The following is a 9,440-nucleotide window of genomic DNA, read 5'->3' on the forward strand; positions in this document are numbered from 1 at the left end:
GCCACTCTGAGAGCAAATAGAGGCTTGGGGAATGTGTTTACATTTCTGCCCTACGTGTGCAGCTCTGGCCTTTGTAGCAAGCGGAATAAAAAGCCAGACTCACTTTTGTGGCGCCTGAAGACCTCTGCACCTTAATGATGCTGGCACAAGTCATCCTAATTTGAGACAGAGTGACTCAGCCCCCGAGTGAAACTTAGCAGCTTTGCAAGGCCTGGGCTTGGTCCTCCCTCCCATGACAGTGGGGAAGGAAAGGACCTCAAAGGGGCTCTCAGTCTGAGAAAGAACGCTGTGTTCAAACAGAGTGGCTTGCCCTGGTGGAGTGGTTTAACCATAATTCTGGTTGGAGATGGTCTTGCTGCATACCTCCTGTGCTCATAAAGCTCTAATCAATGTTCCCTCTCCCTGTTGCCTTGCATCAGTAATAACTGCTACCATTGACTGAGCACCTTTTATGTGGCATCTTGCCATACCAGGTACCTTAAAAAGGCCTTCTTCTTCAATGCTCAAAAAAGTCCTGAAGGCAAGTATTATTAGCTGCATTTTCCAGGTAGAGACACTGAGACTCAGAGAGGTGAAGGGAACTGCCAGAAGTTACACAGAACTGGGGTTTAAAACTGGATGATTTGACTTCAAAGCCAAGGCATTGCTGTATACCTCTGGTTTTCAGAGCAAGGTATTGATATTTCCTTCTGCTCAGGTTCTATAATTCTTGGGACAGGCGTCATGGGATGTAATGTGGCAGGTGTATCCATTCAACAAAGATTTCACTTACTGGTCACTGAGTGAGCACTTACTTTGTGCCAGACCCTCTACTAGTTTCCACTAAAAGAGTTGAATAAATAAACTACTGCCCCACTCACAAAAAAAAGGAGAAGGAGGGTAAACAGCAAGAAGAAGATTGTGAGCTATTTCAGCTTCTATCTTTAGGACCTAGAATACTATATTCACGACAGGACCTAGCTCATCATGGAAACAATATTTGGGAGAGAAAAGGAGAAACAGAGGCTGGGTGATACATTACTAAGCACTTAAAACCTGGTCTGAAGAAAGACGCGGGATCTATTCTCAGCTTTACTTTGTACTTGCTGTGCAACCTTTGGGAGCTATGATTGGGCTCTCTGAGCCAGCCTCCTTATTTGTAAAAGTGGAATGACTATCTTTGCCTGATTTCACTCATAGGACTATTGTGGACTGAGTGCATCAACTATGGGTATTTGAGCTACAAAAAAAATTCAAGCATCGTCTTTCATAGTGTCAGAAACTATAATATTTGTTCAAGCAACCAGTATTTATGGTGTACCACATGGCAGGTGTTGAACGAAGGGCTTTACAAATGCTCTACATTTGTCCTTTCAATAATGACACTGGATTGATGTAAATATGCCACAGCAAGTGAGGACAGAAGCCGGAGTCAGATCCCCATCTGCCTGATGCTAATGTCCCAGCTCTCATGGCTGATCAATCACTGGCCTCAGTAGCTTCATACGAAAGTCTTCCCATCAGAAACGTGTCTCTAGGAACAGAATTTAAGCACACATTCTGACAGCCACTTACTCAGTTAGAATCTACCACAGGAAGTCAATTCATTTGATAGAAGCCAACCTAACTATACAACTTCGCAAATGCAGAAGTCTTTGTTACCTACAGGTCTTCACCTCCCAAAGCCTTTCCATTCCGAACCCAAAGCCATCTTGCTCCAGCTCTGTCTGCTCTGTCCATGGCTCTTTATATTTGCTGGAGGAAGAAAAGGGTCTATGTACATTGTATGTGAAATCCACCATGTGCTCCGAGTATCTGGTGAGAGTAGAGAATCTCGATATTTTTACTTGCAAACACACTCCTGCTGACACTACATGTGAGAATGTGTTCTGGCTCACCTCCTGTTTTTTCTTTTATTTTTATTAATTTTATTGGGGATAACCTTGTTATTAATATTACACAATGTTCAGGTGTACAAGATTATAATCCAACATCTATGTACTCTATTGCATGCTCCCCACAAAAGTCTAATTTCCTTCTGTTAATGTTCATTGAAGCATTATTTACAACAGCCAAGACATGGAAACAACCTTAGGGTCCACTGACGGATAACTGAATAAAGAAGATGTGGTAGATATATACATTGGAATACCACTCAACCATATAATAGTTGAAATATTGCCATTTGAGACAATATGGCTAAATCTTGAGAGTATTATACTAAGTAAAATAAGTCAAATGAAAAAGGACAAAAACTTACAGTTTCACTCATGTAGGATATAAAACGAAGAGAAAAAAAAACATAATTTCGCTCATGTAGGATATAAAACAAAAAGTAAGAAGTGAACAAAAACATAGATACAGGCAACCGGTAGTTACCAGAGGGGAAGGAGGACAAAGTGGGTACGGGGTCACACCCTTTTTCCTTAACCCTTTAAACCTTTCAACCCCCTCTTGACTGATACCGCTGCTCTCTCATCTCTGCTCTAACTCACTCTCCGCGTTCACTGCCTATATTTTATTGATCTTTTTTGGATGCAGTTGAGCCTCCTCACCTTCCCCATGACTCTTAAAATGCCAGGGAGAGACATGGCATTCATTAGTTTCATCTCAAGTTCTCAAATCCACCCCCAACCTCAGCCAAGTCAAACATGACCAGGCCTCTTGCTGGTTCTTGAATTCTCCACGGCCTTTTCCAGATTTCTCTGCACATTCTGTTATCTGGGTCTGGACTCCACTTACTTTGTCCATTGTGCTTGGTAATCTGCTATTCCTTCAAGGTCAAGCTCAGGCATCAGTTTGTTTGTGAAGGACATTCCAGGTGGCACTGTCTTGCTTCCTCCTGTATGCTCTTTTGGCAGTATGTGGTACCCACACCATTTCTGATGCATCTCCCATTTTACTATCAAATTTCTATATGTGCCTGCCATGAACTCTTAAAAAAAAAAGGTATGGTGTCATACTTACTTTTATATGCTTGTTACCTAGCCCAGTGCCTTGTACATAGGAGGGGGCCAATACATGCCAGCCAAGTTTAACTGATTCGTGAGCCTCCAAGATGAAGAGTAGGTGACAATACATAATTGTGTAAAACTTGGGGGAGAATCTGAATTGTCTCCGCCAATTACTAAAGAGTAAGAATAATGGTTTTATTTTGATAATGGTCTTCATGTTGGGCTTTAAAAGACAGGTTTTAAGATATTAAAATACCCAAATCAAATAAAAAGTTTTATTCTTGTCTCTCCCCAGGACATTCCAAAAAGTCAGAAGCTGATTATGTATTTAATTAACCTTTATCCCCCATGGTTTCTTTGGAAGACTTTCTGTTTAAAGGGCTTACAATACTGAATAGTCCTGAACCTGTGACAGATGTTGGCTTAGTAAGATTAATTTCCTAGTTCTCGAGGATTATCATTAAGATTTCTTCATTAGATTTTCTGTCATATTCTCCTCAGTTCCTCTGCCTCCATGTTTTGCCACCTTCTCAGCACTTGGTCACGCCACCAACAAGAGAATTAAGAGGGAGTGGAAAAGGGAGACAATGAGTCATGATACTTCAAAATTGCCTTTTATAATTCACAACAAGTCAAATTTAATTGTTGATATGTGTTGTTTTTCAAGTGTTCTGTTACTTACTGTTGAATTGATTTTAAAAAATGTTTTTAAAAATGTAAGCTTTGAGCCCAAATGAATGAGGATAGCTAAGTACCCACACTCTTGCCAACATTATTCTCATTTTATTTAAAAATAAGAAAAAAATCTATTTAATTGCTTTAGCATAGTTTTTGTTTGATTACTCATGAGGTTTAGTATTTTTCCATATTTTTCTTAGCCAACAGTATTTCTAATTTTATAAATCGTCAGTTCAAAGAATAAAATAAGCTGTAGCACTACACTTAGATCATTGTCTTTGGAGATTTGCAGCTAAAGGGTTTCTAAAAACCGAAGTTTATACTAAAGCTTCACTATAACAGATTTGGGTAAAATTATTATCCTCAGCTATGAAATATGGTGAGCCTCTCAAGTAAGTATCTGCCCTCTCTGAATGGAAACATGGCCATTGTGCTCATGTGAGGTGCCAGAGAAGTGTGTTAATAATCTAACAGTGCTCAAGGCATGGTTCTTCAACTTTAGAAGCTCATAGTTGCATAGGAAGAAACACCAGAATACTCCATTACAGCATATTATGATAGATACAGGAGAGAGCAACCACATTGTTCTCTGAAGTCTAGTCAAAGGTAATCTAAATAAGATATATAACACAGTGAAGGATAAGGCCGCAAATAAAGCAGCACTATAAGTAATGTAGGAATAGAGGAGGGAATAAGGAATGAATGAAGTAGAATCTTCAGGACTTGGGTGTGGAGGTTGAAACTGTGTGTTGACTTCCAGATTTGTGGACACTTCTCCCTTAAGTCCCTTTGTCTGTCCCTTCCCCACATGTGCAGTAGGTAGGAATTTGTTGTTTTGTCAGAAATATTAGGCAGGAACTTTTTGCTTGGAACAAGCTTTATTCTTCTCTGATATATAACCCCTATTGAAGTAGAGGTTTCTTTTGGCATAAAAACACATCAAAGTTACCTATGATAGGTGATTGTTGTTAGAAAAAATATACTTTAAAAAGTTTGTGGGCCATCTCAAGGCTCTACTCTTGACTTGATCTGTGACTAGAAGAAAACATACATTTTAGATGGTAAAAAGGCAAGAGGATGCTTCCACAATGGTCTTAGATTTTTAATCCATAGTGGTCAGGGAGGCAAATATTATCCACAGTGTTTAACATATACCTCCAATGTGTTACACTTAATCTTTGCAACTGGAGGAGACTCTGGGAGGTTACTTCTACAAGCTACAGGGGCAGTCCATGGTAGAGCTAAGCTTTATTCCAGTGCAAAACTCTTTAATGGTACCATCTTGAATCCTGGATGGGGATGGAGAGAGAGAGGGTATTGGTGTAGATGATCTTCAAGGTCCTTTTATGTCTTTTTGAGAGATGAATACTCTCCAGAGATAGGTCTAGGGACAGAAACTGCATCATTTCTTCTCTTTTTGTGTGTGTAACTCACTAAATCTATGTCCCCTTCCTCATTCAGTATGCTGACTTCTCATGCAAGAACTTTTGGGACATTTTTTTCCTCAACAGACCCATTAAATTTTACCATGTAGCATATATGACCAAAATAAAGAACTTGACCTACTTTTTGCATTTTATAAGCTTCTATTCATCCTCCCTTGTCCCTGACCTCTTACTTGAGTTAATTTCCAAAGCACATTGCCAGAAATTACCAACTCATCTTATCATCTGCTTAGTACCACTCAGATTGTAGAAACTGCCTCATTAGTTAAACCCACCCAATCAGCAAAAGGCTAGAATATTGCTGCTGCTTCAGCAAATGAACTGGTGAAGGATACCTGTGTCTTTCTGGGTACCTGTGTCTTTCCCCATTGCTACTCGTCCTGTCGAGGCAGTTTCATGGGTCTAAACAAAAATATCCCAAAATGACATTTTTGAGCAATTTTCTCCTTTTAAAAGATTTATTTATTTACTTACTTATTTTTAGAGAGACAAGAAGGGAGGAAGAACGAAAGGGAGAGAAACATCAATGTGTGGTTGCCTCTTGTGCATGTACCCGCAAATGGGGACCTGTCCCACAACCAAGGCATGTGCCCTGACTAGAAATCAAACTGGTGACCCTTAAGTTCTCAGGCCAGCACTCAATCCACTGAGCCATACCAGGCATGGCCAATTTTCTTATTTTATTCTGAGCCTGAGTATGAAGTTTAATTCAATAATTATTTTTCAGAGAGTGATTAGGAGCAATTATTAGTTTCCTAGAAAATATGTTACATTTTAATTATAATTTTCTTTTTTTGTTTTAATAACTCATTCTGTATTAGATATGGGCTAAAAGATCTTTTCAATAGTTTCCTTAGAAACATGAGTAGAATTTGCCAGGTTTTTGTAGCCATTTTCTATGATAAAATGAGCACATATACTTATTTGTACAGTGTAAGAGTTAAACCATAGCCTTCAAATTTGAATTGTCTTGGATTAACTCCTTACAGTGACAGTTAATGGATTACTAAATTAATCAACAATCAACCTCATTTTTCTTTTTTAAAAAATATTTTATTTAGTTTTAGAGAAGGAAAGGGAGGGAGAGAAACATCAATGTGTGGTTGCCTCTTGTGCACCCCCTACTGGGGACCTGGCCCATAACCCAGGCATGTGCCTTGACTGGGAATCAAACCAATGATCCTTCGGTTTGCAGGCCGGTGCTCAATCCACTGAGCCATACCAACCAGGGCTCAACCTCATTTTTCTTGTCTGTAAAATTTAAACAATTATAATACATACCACACAGAGATTTTGTAATACCTACATGAAATAATGTATGTATACATTCCTTAATAGTGCTGGCTGTTGGTACTGTTCATAACATACACAAGCACACACACAAATAATCACAAAAGAATATATATCTGAAGGATTCTGAAGGTGGAAGTCAGTCAAAATGAAGATTCTTTGTTTCAGTAATGGAAGATTTAATCAAGACCTACTGTGTGATAGCTTATGGTGTTACTTGATGAATAAGTCATAACTCTTACTCTCAAGGAATTTGAATTCTAGCAAAAAAGACAAGCCACACAATTCTACAAGCAGTAGTAGTAGGAAAATGGAAGAAGAGGAGAATAATGGAAAAATGTAAAGAGAAGGAGGAAAGAATAAAGAAGGTGAGAATGATTGAGAACAGAGAGGTAGGTAGGAAAAAATTCAGCCTCTGGAGTTTACTTTGCCTTAGGAAAAAATGTATTTCCCATTTATATGAAAGTTATGATGCCAGATGAAAAATCTGAGCTGAATTGAGTTAAAGAAACTATGATCAAAAAACTTTTACCTGATCATTATATTGATAGTAACAACAACAAGGTCTGTCTGGAAAAAGACCAGACGTGGTTAATATGATGAGAATGGTTTGTACCACACCAATGTAACATGGCAGCCAAGGAGAGTAGACTGGAATGTGCATGCCTGAACAATGACAACTTCACTGTGCTAGTCAGTGCGGGCAGTAGATGCCATTGAATGAGCATGTGTACTTTGTAGCTGTTGCATTCAAAATGACTAAGTGAGTAGAGTATCAAATTGCATCAAATTTTTCATTAAGCTTGAACATTCCTCCATGGAAACTATTCAAATGATTCTGAAGGGCATAGCTATGGTCACCTGGTGGCTGGCAGCTTCATCACAACAAATCACCTGCTCATATATCATGTCTTGTGCAAAGCTTTTTGGAGAAACATCCAATCACTGAGGTGGATGAGCCTCCCCACAGCCCATATTTGGTTCCCTGTGACTTCTGGCTTTTCCCCAAATTAAAATCACCTTTGAAAGACAAGAGATTTCACACTGTCAATGAGATTCAGGAAAATATCACAGAAACCTGATGGTCATTGGAAGACTGTGTGAGGTCCCAAGATGCCTACTTTGAAGGGGACTGAGGCATCATTGTACTATGTTCTGGGCAGACCTCATATATTAAGTATCCTTGTAAAGGAAAGTTGTTCAATAAGAACAACATATATCTAACATCATATGCTTTGGGAAATTGGGTATTGAGAATCCAAGTGATTCTCAGGGTGAAGTTCAGGATGGGCTGGGCCAAGTAATTATAATACTTTCCCCAACCTTACTAGAATCCTTGGAAATATTCGGAAGGCTCTGAAATCTCACCAGAACTTGGAGCACTTGTTAATGACCTTTGATTTTACGTTAAGGGAAAGCTACGTTGGGCACATCCAGGTTGTAAAAACGATTGTAACACAGCTTAACATGGGACATGACAATGGCAGACCCACAGAGCTGGGCAGCCGCAAATGAGAAAGGCTAAGCCCAACCTGGACAGTTACAGAAGACATCCTTGAAACAATGACCTCGGATGAGATTTAAAGGATGAATGGGAACTCTCCAGGCAAAGAGAATTAGTGGGGGCCAGGGGGAAAGGTATTACAGGTAGAATGGACAGCATAAGCAAAGGCATGATATAAAATAGCTGGGTGTGCTAGAAATCCTATTTAGGCAGGTAAAATGAACATAACTAAATTAATTGTTTAAACCTGTACTATACATCCACAGGAGCACTAAGCAAGACTCATTCACATTATAATTATTTGCCATTTCCTAGAAAATTTAGGCAATTTTATTCTCTGCTTTGCTAAGTCACAGAAAATGGTAGGTAAAAAAGTGAAGGTGATATTAGAGACAAGTACCCTCAAAGGAAGTGAAAAAAGATAAAAATCATAACAGCAGATATAAAAATTCAAAATAATAGCAGACTGTGGCCATATAGTACAGACAAGGACAGACTAAGGAATTACAACAGAATTACTGTTTCACCAACAGTATTATAATGATTGTTTAAGTTTGTTAAACTGAACGTTTAAGTTTGGATTATATCAAGAGGTTGGGGCTTCCATGATTGAATTAGTGTCCTTAAAAGAACAGGAAGAGACAAGAGTGATACCTCTCTCTCTCTTTCTCTCCCTCTCTCATGTAAAGACACAGCAAGAAGGAGCTGCACTATTGTGATATATAAAAAATTATACATTTGTTCATTCATATGACCAAAACATGTATCTCACATATAGGTGCTCTTCATTCATGGATCTTAACTCACAGCTCCCCAAATCCTTGGAATTTCCCAAGTGTTGAAAGTGACAAAAGTGTCTCTTGTGATGTGAATGAGGTGGCCCTACCCATTGGTTGGGGCTAATTGCCAAGAGAGCCAACCACATAATTAGAGGGTTTGGATTTTTAGTCCCACCCCAGACCTCCAGATAGCTGAGAGGATCTGAAGGTTGAATCAATGGTCAATGGTCAATGATTTAATCCATCATGACCATGTAATGAAGCCTCATAAAATCCCAAGAGAACAAGGTTGGAGAGCTTCCAGGTTGGTGAACAAGTAGAGATTCAGGGAGAGTAGCACCTGGAGAGTTCATGGATGTTCTGTACCCTTTCCCTATACCTTGCCCTGTGCATGCCTTCCATCTAGATGTTCCTGAGTTATACCCTTTGATAATAAACCAGTGATCCAGTAAATACACTGTTTGTCTGACTTCTGTGAGCTGCTCTAGGAAATTAGTTGAATTTGAGAATGAAGTCATGAAAACCTCTGATATCCCATTCTGCCAGTCAATCGGAAGTACAGGTAACAACTTGAACTTGCAATTGGCATTCTGAATGGGAGGGCATTGTTGGAACCTCCAATTTGTAGCTGGTTAGTCAGGAAGTACAGGTAACAACATGTGCTTGCTACTGCCATCTGAAACCTAAGGAGGAGGTCATTGGAACCCCCAGTCTATAGCTGGTTAGTCAAAAGCACAGGTAATATTTTGGGCTTACGAATGGTGTATTGAGTTGGGGGCGGGGTTCTTACAGGACTGAGCACTTAAGCTTT

This window comes from Phyllostomus hastatus, unplaced genomic scaffold, assembly GCF_019186645.2.
Source record: "Phyllostomus hastatus isolate PE091 unplaced genomic scaffold, TTU_PhHast_1.1 phas_scaffold_21, whole genome shotgun sequence".
Taxonomy (NCBI): Eukaryota; Metazoa; Chordata; class Mammalia; order Chiroptera; family Phyllostomidae; genus Phyllostomus; species Phyllostomus hastatus.